The 15,981-nt window shown below is 45.0% G+C and overlaps 1 non-coding gene across 1 annotated transcript; it reads left to right on the top strand.

Annotated features, from left to right (window-relative positions):
* The first annotated feature begins 1,317 nt into the window (after positions 1–1,317).
* On the top strand, positions 1,318–1,448 carry LOC136381637 (small Cajal body-specific RNA 8). Its single transcript, XR_010747124.1, has one exon. It is a non-coding gene; the product is annotated as a small Cajal body-specific RNA 8 (non-coding RNA).
* Positions 1,449–15,981: the final 14,533 nt, after the last annotated feature.

The raw sequence follows: 15,981 nt of genomic DNA, 5'->3' as shown, positions 1-15,981 counted from the left end.
CTGGAGATACATTGACCTGTGTGCCGATCATGTGGGGAATCTGCCCTGTAGCTAAAAATGTACACCTGTCTCACTTGAAAAATGATCAGAAATTCTGTTAAAGAAAAAACATTTTAAAGCCTTGAAACACCTTCCCATTTCAAAAATTTGGAAACATTTGAGGTATGTGGAGTCCCAGGCTATGGGTAAAGTACAGTAGGGTTTGTGCGTTGCCCAACCTATTTTCTTGTCTCTTGGATAAATTTGTGATTGTCTGAATGGGCTAAGTGATTTTCACTTAACTAACTTAGAAGCCTTGAGGAGTCATAGAGGAATTTCAGAGCAACAATAACAATGGGAACAGTAAAATATGTTCAGGAAAATCATTTGTATTAGAGATTCATTGTGTTTCTGATATTACACTTTAAGCGTGTTGAATATTTTGTTCTTTAAAGCTGGTTTATTATACAGATTTTCTCCCCACCTTTTTTTTTTTTTTTTAAGATTTATTGATTTTACAGTGGAGGGGGTCACAAGAAGTATCAACCCATGGTTGCTTCACTTTAGTTGTTCATCGATTGCCTGTCCTTTGTGCCTTGACTGGCCAAGCCCAGGGTTTTGAACCCATGACCTCGGTGTTCCAGGTCAGTGCTCTATCCACTGTGCCACCACAGGTCAGGCTCAAGTTTTTTTTTTTTGTATTTTTCTGAAGTTGGAAACGGGGAAGCAGTCAGACAGACTCCCGCATGCGCCCGACCGGGATCCACCCGGCACGCCCACCAGGGGGTGATGTTCTGCCCATCTGGGGCATCGCTCTACCGCAGTCAGAGCCATTCTAGCACCTGAGGCAGAGGCCACAGAGCCATCCTCAGCGCCCGGGCAAACTTTGCTCCAATGGAGCCTTGGCTGCGGGAGGGGAAGAGAGAGACAGAGAGGAAGGAGAGGGGGAGGGGTGGAGAAGCAGACAGGCGCTTCTCCTGTGTGCCCTGGCCGGGAATTGAACCCGGGACTCCCACATGCCAGGCCGACGCTCTACCACTGAGCTAGCCGGCCAGGGCCCAGGCTCAAGTTTTTATTTTGAAAAATTATAAACCTACGGAAACGTTGGAAGAGGAATATATTGAATACCCATGGTTTTTTACATAAATTCACCAGTTAGTCACTTTTTGCCACATTTGCTTTCTCTATTTTCCTTCCTCTCTTCCTCCCTCCATGTCTTTCTACACACACATACCCTCCCCTGCTGAGTCATTTAAAGTAAGTTTTAACATCAAGGCATTTCACCCCTAAATATATTAGATGAGTCCAGGCCAGTTATTTTATAGAAAAATCCCACATTGGGAGGCTGATAAACAAATTATACTGAAGTACTGCTCTAATTGTCACCATACTGCCCTAGAATAAACTGCCTTTTAAAAACCAGGACAAATTAAGTGAAATTGTAATAGATAGTTGCAGGGCAGATAGGTTTTGTTTTGTTTTGTTTTAATTTTAAAAAGACAAGAAAAAGCCCACATCCTGGATTAGTCTTATTGTTTCCTCATGATTCAGTTCAGGTTCAGTTTTTTGCAAGAATGCTCAATAAGTGAGGTTTGTGTTCCAGTGTGTCACATCAGGTTGTCCCTGTATTGGTGATGGCTGGGTTTGAGTCCTTGATGAAGATGGTGCTTGCCCATCTCCCTTCCCTCATCTATCAAATGAACTGTGAGGTGATAACTATTGAAGATCTTGGCCTTAAGCCACCTTTTGCTTTTTGCTTATAACATTCACTGAAGATCTTTGCCTAAGTCAGCTACCACATTAGGGAGTCCTTAAATGATAATTCTCTTATCCCGTCATTTCTCCTACATTTATTAGCAGGCATTCATCTGTAAAGAAGAGTTCTTCACTTGGTCCTTTTTGGGTGGTGGTTTTCACTATGAATTTTTTTTTTTATTCAAATGTTATGTAATCTAATATTTTAATCTTTTTGATGTTCACCTTACCCCCAGATTTAATGAGTGGTAATTACTTTAACTAGCTGTGTCTTTTTCATTTTTTTAATTGAGATATAATTCACAACATAAAACCCATTTTAAAGTGTTCTATTTAGAGATTTTTAGTGTATTCACTATGTTGTGTGCCATTACCAATAACAAACTCCAGAACATTTCCATCACCCCCAAAAGAAACGCTATACCTATTAATCCCAATTCTCCCATTCCTCCAGTCGCTGGCAACCACACATCTATAGATTTGCCTACTCTGGATATTTTACATAAAAGGAATGATAGAGTATTTACCTTTTTGTGTCTGACTTCTTGCATTTAGCGTAGTGTTTCCCGGGTTTATCCATGTTGTGGCACATATCAGTACTGCTTTTTATGACTAAATAATGTCCCTTTGCATGGATAAACCATATTTTGTTTATCTGTTTATGCACATTTGGGTTTCCAATTGTTGGTTACGATTAACACTACTGTGAACATTAACATAAGTTTTTGTGTGTGTTCCTCATGTACATACTGAGGAGTGGCATTGCTGGGTCATAGGTGATTCAGTTATAACTGAAGAACCACCAAACTTTTCCATAGCAACTAAACCACTTCACATTACTGCCAGCAATGTATAAAAATTCTAATTTCTCCACATCTTGATCAACACTTACTTGTTTTCTGGGAGTTTTTTGTTTAATTATAGCCAGCCCAGTAGATGTTTAGTGGTGGATCTCAGTGACTAATGATGTTGAACATTTTTTTCCTGCTCTTATTATTTGTATATATCTTCTTAGGAGAATTACCTATTTAAATCTTCACAATAACTGTGAGACAAGTGCCTCTACCATCTCCGTTTATTTTCCCAATGAGGAAACTAAGGCACAGATAGGCTAAACAGCTGCTAGGTCAGAGGCAGAATGTGAGCCCAAGAGGTCAAGCTGCTGAGTTTCAGCTAATCATGGTGTTGTGCAGCTATTTATTGTACTCATTTAAGTCAGAGGGGGTAAACTGTCCATTGAAAGTGTTTTTATGTGATCCTAAGGACATGTCTGTTGTTTTTTTTAGCCTTTCCCCCTCTGTGTCATGGATGGAGGAGTCGTTTTTATTAGGCAGAGAATATACCTAAAGAGAAAGTATCCAGCGCACAAAGGGGGAGGGGCTGTAGTCACAGGTTGCTGAGAAAGGGAGGTGAAGTGCCTGCCATTCTCCCATCTTGGAAGGACCTCTGCCTCTCAGGGCATGAAGAGCTTTGAGGGTCACCTGTGGTAAGGGCTTCTGGCAGGCCCTGGATGTAGACCTTCACCAGGTCTACATCTGGATTTTCTCTCCTGCCACCTCTGGATTGGGAGCAGCCCACGGGAGGAGCTCCTGGAGTGTTGGGGAGGGAGGACGTGGGCTCCGGTGGGTTCCAGTCCTGGTATTTCCTCTGACCTTTGGAATCAAGCAAATACAGTTTAGACAGATGAGAAATTGACCAAGAAGCAGAACAACCCTGGTGTGTGGTTGCCCAGTGGCTAGAGCATCCACCTGGAATGTTGCAGTCGCTGGTTCAAAATCCTGGGCTTGCCCGGTCCAGCACCTACAACAAGCAACAAGCAAGCAATGAACAGCTAAAGTGAAGCAACTCAGTTGATACTTCTTCTTCTGTACCCCCTTCTTTCTGTAGAATCAATAAATAAAATCTTAGAAAAAAACAAGAACAAGAAGACAACCAAAATTGGGGAATTTCACCCCTCTTAGGCCTTTCTTTGTAAAGTGAGGATAACATTTCTTTTCACTCCTTGTGAACATTAGATGAGGTCCACATGTGCCGGGCATATGGTAGGTTTTCAGTGTATTGTTGACCGTGAAAATACCTTTAGGAAACTAATAAACATTGCTCCAGCAATGCCCTTTGTATCCGTATAGAATCTACCCTTTCCATTTGTGGCATATTTTGTAGTTTACATCTCTCTAAAGAAAGTAGAGAGGTTGGAGGGCTGGGTATTTGGTAACCACTCTTCTGGTGTAGTTCCCATGGGAAGCTACGCCTGAGCCCTCAACTCTGGAGACAAGGACAGTGCTTTCTGATTAGTGCTGTGTGCCTTGCCCTGCAAGGCCAGCAGGTAGCCACAGGATGCACAGTGCCACCTCGATACTCTGTGACTTGCTGGATGAGGCACAGACGCTGTGTTCTGATTAAGAGGAGACTGTAGACCTATAGCTGTGTTGGGAACACAAGGAAGAAGGTAGAACTCCCACTGTGGTTGGACAATGTGGCCAGCTGGCGCAGTGGGCCAGGTCGCGGTTTAGCCATAGCCCAGAAGTATCCTGGGCTGTGATTCTGAGGGAATCACACAGCTTGAAGGGAGAGGAGCTGCTGAGCTAGCAGGGGTGTGAGAGGATAGGAATGGGGGTTTGGTGGAAACCAGGGCTCTTTCTGGGAGAGTCGACACCTTGGGCAACATTTCACACAGGAGGAACCCAACCTTTCAAGGGTGTCTAATCTTTTTAATAAATTTCTATGTGTGCCGTCACCAGATACCTCAGTTGGTTGGAGCATCTTCACAGTACGCTAGGGTTTGGTTTGCTTCCCTGTCAGGGCATATGCAGGAATCAACCAATGCAGGCATGAACAACAAAATCACTGTTTCTCTCCTCATTCTTCTTTCTAAAATAAATTTTTAAAAAAATTCCTATGTAGATAAAAACATTTTTTCCTGTACTGCTAACATTAACTGTGTTTTAGATAGCTTTTACCAAGCAACTCAAGATAAATCACAGCCCTGGCCAGATAGCTCAGTTGTTTAGAGCATCAACCCAAGGCACAGAGATTGCCAGTTTGATCCTGTCAGGGCATATACGGTAACAGATTGAAGTTCCTGTCTTTCTCACTTGCTTTCTCCCCCCTCTTGTTGAAATCAATAACAACAAAAAATCATAAGAAGATCATGATATTTTTATATATGATGTTAATTGAACTCAATTTACATTCCTAAGTGGTCATTGGGCTCCACCATTTACCCTGCCCTGCCTCCTCGCAAACACCGTTAATGTCACCCCAATAAATGTAATTAAAAAAAACAAACTAAAGTGCTAGAAAAGCAAATAAGATCTAAATTTTAGATTATAAGCATCTTAATTATTGTTTGGAAAAGAATTCAACAATTTAAAAGTATGTCCCTTTTTAAGGCAGTAATTTATTTTAGAGAGTGGGGTTGCGTTAGTACATCTGTCAGCAGGCTGTGGCATGTTAACATCTGTCCTTGATATTTCAAGTATTTGGCACCGTTTTACTGGGAATCCATTTTTTACTTAGAATCATCTCACAAATGTTAGCCTGGAATTAAACTTTGGAGCTTATAGGAAACTGAACACAGTACTTGTTTAAACTTTTTATACAGATACTACGTGCGTGTTGAGAAGGGACTTCAGGGGTTCCAGTTACTTCCCAGTGGTTTTGTACCCTGAAAACTCATCTGAGGATATGTGGGCTCCTAACACAGGCCCATAGGAGGCGAGCAGACAGACAGCAAGGATTTGCTTTGCACTGTGGCAGCTACACTCAACATTCCCCTTCCCATTTGTCAAAGCCTAAATCTGGGTTTCCCAAAGTGTGTTCTGGACATGTATTATAGGTGAAGTAGGATTGGAAGACTAGATTTAAATTAAACAGGTTGTGTTTTTGTTTCGTTTCATTTTATGGGTGACTGGGTAGGTGTGACTTCACAAGGGCTCAACTGTGGGTTTTCTCAGCTGGCTGTGGCTGTGAAGTGGTGGCAGGCCCCTCAAGGTGCCCTTTGAGAACATTCACACACGGGGCTTCCAAGGTTGGTCAGGGTATGTGTCACAGCTCAGAATGTGGACTCAGGTGACCTGTGTGGCCTGTCAGCTTTCTCCTGAGCCACTTGCTCTTCTCTCTCCCGCAGCCCCAGGGGAATCAGCATCTGGAAATTAGTGGGCTTGCCATAACTATGACACCCTTGGGAGGTATTACCCCTGGGATAAGCTTTCTCTGGTGACTCCCATGGGCACCAGTGTCCTGGGCACACTGCCCTGCTGCTGGCTTGAGTCCTCAAGGGAGGCCTCACCAAACAGCCTAAAACCAGCCATTCTACCAGATGGTTTTTGCCCACATGTGTAACCATGGGTATTTCTGGCATTGAGTTGAACTGGAACTGCTTGGACGCTAAAGGAACACTAGCCCACAGCTCCAGGCCTGACACGTGGGCTGTCTCAGCTTGGAACCTTGAGTCAGACTTGGGTTTGAGTCTTGACTCATAAATGTAGGCAAACAAGTCACTTCTCTGTATCTTAGCTCCTCTTCTGGAAAATGGAGACTCTCACCTGCCTCATAGGGAAGTTAGATGCCTTAAGGTGAATGCTTTGTGCAGTGCCAAGCATGCGATGATCCTGAAACAGGACCAGACCTAATTTTTTTTTTTTTTTTTTTTTTTTTTTGAGAGCAAGAGGGAGAGGAGGAATGAGGAAGGGAGAGAGATGAGAAGCATCGACTTGTAATTGTGTCACTTTAGTTCATTGATTGCTCTCTTATGTGTGCCTTGGCAGAGGAGGGTAGTGCCAGGTCAGCCAGTGACCCCTTGCTCAAGCCAGCAGGCTCTGGGTTTCAGACCTGAGACCTCAGCATCCTAGGTCGATGCTCTATCCTCTGCACTCTATCCCCAGTCAGCCCTGATAACATTGTAAGAGAGAAATATCTTAGTTCTTAAAAGGGCCTGAGAAATTGCCACTTTCAAGATGGGGAAATAGACCCGGGAGGGAGGTTACTTGTCAGAATCATACAGAAGGGAGCAGAGTTGGGACAGGATCCAGAAGCCAGGAGTTGTGGCCGCCATCCTCTACCCAGTCTACACACTTTTCCCCCAGCCTGGGCAATGCCAAACACCAGGTCTCAACCCGAGGAAATAAACTGCTAGTTTAGACTGTGAGCAGGAGCACTATTTTGGAGAGACAAGCTTTCTATACACCATAAACTCCATCACCTGGGTAACTGCCTGATTTCTTGGGCAAAGCAGTTCTCTGCCATCTGCGTGTGTGGGCTTCTGCACACGTGGTTGAAGTGTGGGCCTCCTGAGGCCTCCCTGCTGTTCCTCAGCAACCATTGCCATCTTCCAAGGAACAGTGGGCATGAGTGTGACACTCGAGATGCCAGTGATGAGGTGAACAAGGTAGGTCCTGCCCATACAGACTAGTCTTCTAGGAGCAACAGACAAGCCAACTGATGTCCCTACCACCAGATCAGCTTCCTTTTTTTTTTCTTTTTTAAAAATTTTTATTTATTGATTTTAGAGGAAGAGGAAGGGGGAGAAAGAGAGAGACAGGAACATTGATATGTTTCTGTGCTGTGACCAGGGATTGAACTGGCAACCTCTGTGCTTTTTGGGGCAACACTCTCACCTGCCAAGCTATCTGGCCAAGGCACAATCAGCTTCTTTGTTCAAATAACCAAAGTTTTGTGGCAATCTTCCTCTTTCCCACTGACTTGATCCTAAAACCTTGAAGTGGGCAGAGCATGGTATGTCAGAGTCTGGAGCTGGGCTGGAGAGCAGTGGTGACCCAGAGCCAGTCTGCAACCTGAGCAGGATGCAAGTGTGTGTCTGAGGTGGGCGAGGGAGGTGGCCTGGCATGGAGAGTTAGCCCACTTAGGATGAAAAGGGCATCTTCCTGCGTGGGTCAGGGTATGAGGAGGGCATCCACATGGGTTGTCAGAACCTGAAGGGGTTGAAGTGAGCCTCTACCTGAGAGGGGTGGTCCAGTGTGGGGTCATGGGAAGGAGGGCATTTGCATATGGGGTAATGGTGGGGGTGGGAGAATGGTTACATACAGGGCCATTGATCAACTAAGTTAATGTGTGAAAGAAAATAGCCCAGGTTTCTCACTGACAGAGAAGGGAGTTAAAAATAATGGAAAGAGAGCCTGGCCTGGCATGTGGTGGTGCAGTGGATAAAGTGTCAGCCTAGAACGTTGAGGTCGCTGGTTCGAAACCCTGCACTTGTCCGGTCAAGGCACACATGGGAGTTGATGCTTCCTGCACCTCCCCCCTTTCTCTTTCTCTCTCTCTCTCATTCTCTTTCCTCTCTAAAATGAATAAATTTTTAAAAAATCATGGAAAAAGAAAACTAGAATGTTGGAACTATCAGTGTGAACTTATACTTTTCAATACACAAAGGTATAAAAAACATGTAAGTATGTATATGTATGCATATGTTTATATACATATATTCTTTAGCTGTTTGCACTGGGAACAGAGAAAGCCTAATAGCAATGAGCCCACCTTGTGCCTAGATCTTTGTTTCTAAATACCATTTTCCAGTAAAATAAATCAGGGAGAAATGGCTGATTCCAGGGCTGGCGCAAGGAAAGTGTAAGTGAACTTGGAACATCTGGGCCAGAAAGTCAAAGGGATCAAAGAAGGATGGGAACATGTCAAAAGCAGGAGCCCACTGGCCAAATCAATGACAATTTGAGCATCAAAAAGAAAAAGAAAAAAAAAGATTATAATGGAGTATAACCCATTGAATAAAATAGGAAATCATGAGCCTATGTTAATGCCAATCAATAAATTGAAAGTTTCATGAGAAACAGCATTGTTCATCAAAATTTAAATTTATATGATTTATCCAATGGGTCATAATCCATTACAATTAATATTTGGATGCTCAAATTGTCTCAGGTTTTATTTTTTGTATTTTTCCTTAGTGAGAAGCGGAAGGAGGCAAACAGACAGACTCCCGCATGTGCCTGACCGGGATCCACCCAGCATGCCCACCAGGGGGTGATGCTCTGCCCATCTGTGGAGTTGCTCTGTTGCAACTGGAGCCATTCTAGCACCTGAGGCAGAGGCCATGGGGCCATCCTCAGCACCTGGGCCAACTTTGCTCCAATGGAGCCATGGCTGCGGGAGGGGAAGAGAGAGACAGAGAGGAAGGAGAGGGGGGGAGAATGGAGAAGCAGATGGGCACTTCTGTGTGCGCTAGCCAGGAATCGAACCCGGGACTTCCACACACCGGGCTGGTGCTCTACCACTGAGCCAACTGGCCAGAGCCAGTGTCCCAGGTGGTTTTGTGTGTGTGTGTGTGTGTATGTGTGTGTGTTTATGACAAGGGATTAAAAAAAAAAAGTAACTTACAGTGGAGAAGCCTGGTAGACACAAGTCTAGAGAACTGAGTGAACATGAGTAACAGGACAGAGAGCAAGCGCGAGCCTCCTGATAGGCTGTACTAAGAACATGTCACTTCTAGGGTGTTTCTGCCAAAAGTGTACGGCCGTTGCCTGACCAGGTGGTGGCGCAGTGGATAGAGTGTCGGACTGGATGCCAAGGACCCAGGTTCGAGACCCCGAGGTCGCCAGCTTGAGTGTGGGCTCATTTGGCTTGAGCAAAAAGCTCACCAGCTTAGACCCAAGGTCGCTGGCTCAAGCAAGGGGTTACTCGGTCTGCAGAAGGCCCACAGTCAAGGCACATATGAGAAAGCAATCAATGAACAACTAAGGTGTTGCAATGAAAAACTGATAATTGTGCTTCTCATCTCTCTCCCTTCCTGTCTGTCTGTCCCTATCTATCCCTCTCTCTCTCTGTCCCTGTAAAAAAAAAAAAAAGTGTACAGCCAGGATTTAATCCTGAGGAAACGTTAGACAAATCCAAATTGAGGTACATTCTGAAAAATAATTGGCTGTGATCTTCAAAAGTGTGAATGAAGGTCATGAAAGTCAAGCCGAGTCTGAGGAACTGTTTCAGTCTCAAGAGACGTGACAATGAAAGGAATGTGTGATTCTGAATGGGATCATTGCACTACAAAGACTGGGACGTTTGGCAGAACTTGAATGGGAGCCCAGGACTAGGTGATAATAATGTATTGATAATGATTTCCTGATTGTGTTCTGGTAAAGAAGAATGTCCCCTGTTTGTAGGACATATGCACTAGAGTATATTTGGGAGTGATGGAGTATTAGTTGGCATGTTCTTTGTACTAAGAGCCTTACAATTTTTTAAAATAATTTTGATATTGGTCTGACCTGTGGTGGTGCAGTGGATGGAACTTCGACCTGGAATGCTGAGGTCGCCGATTTAGAGCCCTGTACTTGTCTGGTCAAGGCACATATGCGAGTTGATGCTTCCTATTCCTCCCACCTTTCTCTCTCTCTCTCTCTCTCTCTCTCTCCTCTCTAAAATGAATAAATAAAATTTTTTTTAATACTTTTGATATTGTTTCCAAATAAATATATTTAATTAAAACAATCTTCAAGCCTGCCCGTGTATACAGGCTAAAAAGCGCAAGTGGTGTGACTTTCAGGCCTTTGGCAATAGCTCCTAAAACCCTCACCCCGTGACTTTAATAAGTATGTTCCTCAGCCACGATTTCATTCCCCTTCCTCTAATCTTTGGGTCTCCCAGACTCTGCCTTGCAAATGTCCAAGCATCGTGTTTTTCTGCCCACTCTGATCACTTACCTCAGGCCTGTCTGTCCTTTGGGCTTAGCTCAGGTGCCCACAGATCTGAAGGGCTCTCACCCCATCCTTCTCTCCCAAGAATCAGGGAACTGTTGAGGGCATTTCCTGCTTCTCCAGGTTTTCCCCACATGAATTGGGGTCCCCTAGGTATTCACAGACATACTCTTGGGGGCTCTGAGAACTTTTTTGTTTTAAGAACTCTACATTATTCAGGGTAATAGAATCTCTACTACCCATTTGATACTGAGGAGATAAGACTTTGAATTATTCATCTATACTTTTTGTTTTCACCCAAATCTGATCACATCAGTCCCTGCTTAAAGAGCACAATGCAGCTGTGATGGCTTCCCTGAAGGCCGGGCCTTCAGAATGTGTTCCCAGCGTTCCCAACCCAGCTGGCCCTTCCCCTGCCCTTTAAATACCTTTTAACCTCTCCCTGTCCGAACAGGAACCCAGGCTGCTCACATCTTTCTGAACCTCTCAGGCCTTTCCATCACGGCCTTTGTTTAAGACAGCTGTTCACTCCAGAATGCCTTGCCCTGCCCTGCCTTGCTTGTTCAGAATAATGACAACAATAACGAGTAAACATTTGCTGAGTGTCTGTTTTGTCTCAGACACAATTCTAAACTCTTTTCAATCTACAGATGGAGAAATAGGCCCGCAGAGGTTAGTATCTTGTCTGAGGGTACACAGGCAGTGGATACAACCCTGTGTTCTGTGAACGGTTCCTCCCATGTCTATCCCACATCTACCCCTGAGCCAGGCCCAGGGGACGCAACAGAGATAAGTGAGACCTTTGCCCTCTCTGAGCCCATGGCTGGAAGGGCAGCCAATGATGGGTAAACAGTGAGTCATAATACTGTGTAATAGTTTGATGGGAGGATACCTGACCCAGCCTGGGGACTCAGGAAGGGGCTCCTGGGTGAGTTGACATCTAGCCTGAGCCCTGCTGGATGTCCAGGAGTTAGCCCTCTTCACTGGGCTGTTCTGAAGATTAAATGAGTTCATGTGAAAACCAAGTAGAGGGGTGTCTGTCACATGGAAAGCACTATGTAAGTGCCTCCTCCTCCTCTTCCTCCTTCTCTCCCTCTTATTGGCCTCATAAAGAAATGGGTGTGGGATTTCTAAAAAAAAAAAAAATGTGTTGATTGGCTGGATTTCTACAAAAAAAAAAAAAAAAAAAAGAAAGAAAGAAATGGTGTGTTTATTGGGGGGCATCAGGTGAGATTATGAATTATGTTTTGGCCTCATGGAATCCTGGACACCCAATTCCATGACAAAGGTAGTATCTAGTGTAGTGGGCCGTTGGAGTTAAGTGGGCAGAGCTCAGGAGAAAGGCCTGAAGTTTCAGGAAAGGAGACGAAGCTAGTCCAGTAGTCCTCTCCTGCCTAGTTTCACTTTCTGCAATTGCAGTAACCCGTAGTCAACATCAGTCCCAAAATATTAAGTGGAATTTTTCAGAAATAATTCAGAAGTTTTAAATTGTGCATTCTGAGTAGTGTGATGAAATCTCGCACTGTCCCACACCCCCCTGTCCAGAAGGCAAATCGTCTCTTTGTCTAGTGACTCCATGCTGTAGATGCTCTTTGCCCGGTAGTCACTTAGTAGTATTGCCATAGTGCCTGTGTTTTAAGTAACCCTAATTTTGTTTAATAATGGCCCCAGGTGCAAGAGTGGTGATATTGGCAATTTGGATATGCCAAAAAGAAGCAATAAAGTGCTCCATTTATTTATTTATTTTCTTAAGTGAGAAGCAGGGAGGCAGAGAGACTCCTGCATGTGCCCCTACTGGGATCCACCCGGCAAGTCCCCTACTGGGCGATGCTTTTCCCATCTGGAGCTGTTGCTCTATTGCTCTGCAACCGAGCTATTTTAGCACCTGAGGGGAGGCCATGGAGCCATTCTCAGTGCCTGGGGCCAATTTGCTCCAACCAAGCCATGGCTATGGGAGAGGAAGAGACTGAGAGGGGAAGAGAGAAGGGAGATGGGGAGAGATGGAGAAGCACTTCTCCTGTGTGCCCTGACTGGAAATCGAATCTGGGACATCCACATGCCAGGCCAACACTCTATCACTGAGCCAACCGGCCAGGGCCTAAAATGCTCCCTTTAAATGAATAGGTGGACACTCTCAATAAGAAAAATAGAATCATATGCTGAGGTTGCCAAGATCTACAATAAGAACAAACTATCTGTCTGTTACATTGTGAAGAAGGAAAAGAAATTCTTGCTAGTTTTGCTGTCCTTCTTAAAAATGCAAAAGTTATGGCCACAGTGCATGTGTAAGTGGTTGGTTAAGGTGGAAAGGCATTAAATTGGTGGGTGGAAGGCATGAATACAAAATGTGCTCTGATTGATGTCAGCGTGTTGCATCAGAAAGCATTGAGCCTATAGGAAGGCTTCAGCAAAGGGTCCTCAGAAAGGAGTGATGCCAAGCTATTTACTGCAAGGAAGAGATGGTTATATTTTGAGAAAGACAACATTCACCTAACTTTTATTACAGTATATTGTTACAGTTCTATTACTAGTTATTGTTGTTAATCTCTTACTGTTTAATTTATAAATTAAGCTTTATCATAGGTATGCATGTATAGGGAGAATACATATATATGTATGTAGAGGGTTCGGTACTACCCATGTTTTCAGGCATCCACTGGAGGTTTTAGAATGAATGTATGCCCCACAGGTAAGGGGTGGGGGAAGGCTGTACCCTGAGAAACACTGAACTCTAGGAGGCAGGCTTATAAAGGTGACTGAAAGAGCAACCAGAGAAGTAGGAGGACAATCAGGAGAGACTGGGGTCATATATGCCAAGCAAGGGACTGCTTCAAGAATTCAGACACATTTGGCAGGATCACATGCTGCTGAGTGAATTCCTACGTAGCCTTCAAGACCCAGGTTCACTCCTTACAGCTTTCCCTGCCCTCTCTTGCCCCAGGTAACTGTACTGACCTTGTAGTCCTGCAGATCCTTGTAGCAGCACATTCTTATCCCCCGCCTTAGGCCTAAGCATCAGACTCTCAGAGGAGGTCCTGAGAGCCGACCCCTCGAGTGATTCCTCTGCACATGGAAGTTCGCGAACCCCTGCATTCAAGAGAGAAAAATCCCTGGGCTAGGAGGCTCACTGGCTCAGCTCAGATCCATTCTCTCCCTGAGCTATGGTCTAGGATGGCAGGCAACCATGACTGATCATTCTTGGGTCAGGTGCCCCCTCTTCCTGGGTGGGCATCACCTGGGCGGTGGAAGTAGAAGAGGAGTAGGCCCAGAACAAGGTGGGGGTGCTATGATTAGAAGCAGGGAGGACAGGTGATCTGCAGACAGAAGCAAGCACGTCTGCGCTGGTTCCATAGTTTCTAAGCCCACAGTTCTTTCTGGAGAGCCTTAGGGCCCCAGCATGTGGCCCAGTGTCTGGCACATGGGGGTGGGCCAGCAGCAAATGTTTGGTTTGTGCAGGTTGCCTTCTGGCTACCTCAGCTGCTCCCTGAGGTTCACAGGCTGGTTTAGTCAGCACCTGGCCTGGCATGACCATGAGTCCTGGAGGTAAGCGAAGGCAGTGCCCGCATTTCCTGGTAGCCACCCTTTCGCCTCCTTCCCCAGAAAGCCATTCTTCCTCGGCCATGGGAGAAGAAGGTAGCAGGCAGCCAGGGAGAAGCCAGGCAGCTGCTGAGCCCACGAATCTTCCCCTGTTGTCATGTGCCAGCGGGGTCTGGAGGCAGTGAGTCTCACAAAGGCTGGGAATCCACTGGAGGTTCCGGTAAGGGACGCAGATGGATTGGCTCGGATTGTCCTTGGTCATAGGAACCAAAGGAATGTCAAGCTGGAAAATCCCAGCGAGCACTATTTTTAGAGAAGACTTGGAGAGCATTTTTCCGGCCGAAGGGACAAGTTTTTTCAGAAGTAGCAGTTAAGTCTAACCCCTGAACTGCTCTGCCTGGAAACGGCCCAGGCCCCAGCCCCGCCCTCCAGATATGTGGGAATACTATTGGAGGAGTCCAGTCGGTTCCCCCATGGAAGACAGGGGCATCTGCTGCTTTCAAACACCAAAATGGCTTGTTTACTTTTATATCTTTGAATCTAATCCCTCAGCCCTGAGGAATTTATAATGGGGACTTTTCTTTGAAAGGCCTTTTAAGAGTAGAGAGACTCATCTCAAACCAAAATCTTAGTCATGTAACATTAAACATAAGATTTTCTTGGGTGTTTGGTTCATGCTGATAATTGGTCATTATTTCTGATAAACGTAATTGGTCTTCCTACTATATACTTTATGCTTGAAATGTTCAGTTTCACCACCACTGTTTATATTTTTCTGTTTGAGATAGAAGTCTCTGGGGTTTCTGCTAATTGCTGAGCTTATTAAAAGTAGTAGATTAGATCTATTGTTTAGTTGAAGTTACAGGAGAAGCTGTCCCCACCCCCAACACCCGCAATGACGCACTGGGGAGAGACCTCGGGAAGAAACTAAGTGAAACGTGAAGCCCCTTTCTCCTCACCATTGTCAGGCACTGCCTCCAAGGGCAGAACATGCAGGATCACAGTTTGGGAAGGTTTTTGCTCCCAGCCCTTCATGGGATTTAGAATCTAAAATCCTTGTAGGGCCTGACCTCTGGTGGTGCAGTGAATAAAGCATCGACCTGGAACACTGAGGTCGCCGGTTCAAAACCCTGCACTTGTCTAGTCAAGGCACATATGGGAGTTGATGCTTCCAGCTCCTCCCTCCTTTCTCTCTCTCTCTCTCTCTCTCTCTCTCTCTCTCTCTCTCTCTCTCTCTCTCCTCTCTAAAATGAGTTAATAAATTAAAAAGAAAGTTCTTGTAGGAGCAACGCTTTTGACATTAGGACTCTCCATGAGACCCCAGTTTCTATGTGTGCTTGTGGAGTGGGGCTAGAGTGAGGAGTCCTCCAACTTGGAAGTGGTTGTCCTTGGACAGAGACAAGCCCAGGTCTAATGGAGGGACTGAGGGACTTGGGAGGGGGCCAGGCCTGACCCAGATAAACTGGGGTATCCTGGGGAATAGCCCATGTCTAAGGAGCAGCTCTTTCAGGATGAGTTCAGAGGCTGAGATAAGAATCGGCATTACGGTTGCTGGCAGAGTCTATACATTGGCAGCAGTTAATAAAGTAGCCTCTGGTTTATTCATCAGTCTCTTCTGAGTCTGGTTGCCTTGAATCAGCCCTTGATATGTGGATCAGACCCTGAAACCTAGGGACCAGTCTTAGGGCTTCCTTGGAGTCCTATGCATTTACCACTAATTTATCTTCTCTATCATTCTTTACCCTCATTTTGACTTTAGCACTCTAGACACCCGGAGGCACAGCCATAGCCACAGACTCACAATGTATTGCAATTTAACAATGAGGACAGTATTATAATACCAAGTATTACCTACTATTATTGTATGGGACTCCCAATAACGCCTTCTGGAAGTCTGTGAACTTCTGTTAAAAGGCATAAATAAAATATTTGAGTCTGTCCTTGGAACTAAAAATAAATTTAGGCTAGTGTCCAGGGACAGGAAACAGTTAATAAGTACTGGAGGAGAACCTCCAATCTTGCCTCCACATTTTAAAACTTCAGGCCA

The sequence above is a fragment of the Saccopteryx leptura genome, chromosome 9 (assembly GCF_036850995.1).
Source record: "Saccopteryx leptura isolate mSacLep1 chromosome 9, mSacLep1_pri_phased_curated, whole genome shotgun sequence".
In the NCBI taxonomy this organism is placed as follows: Eukaryota; Metazoa; Chordata; class Mammalia; order Chiroptera; family Emballonuridae; genus Saccopteryx; species Saccopteryx leptura.
Note: the sequence above shows the minus strand (reverse complement) of the source record. Positions and strands in the feature narration are given on the sequence as shown.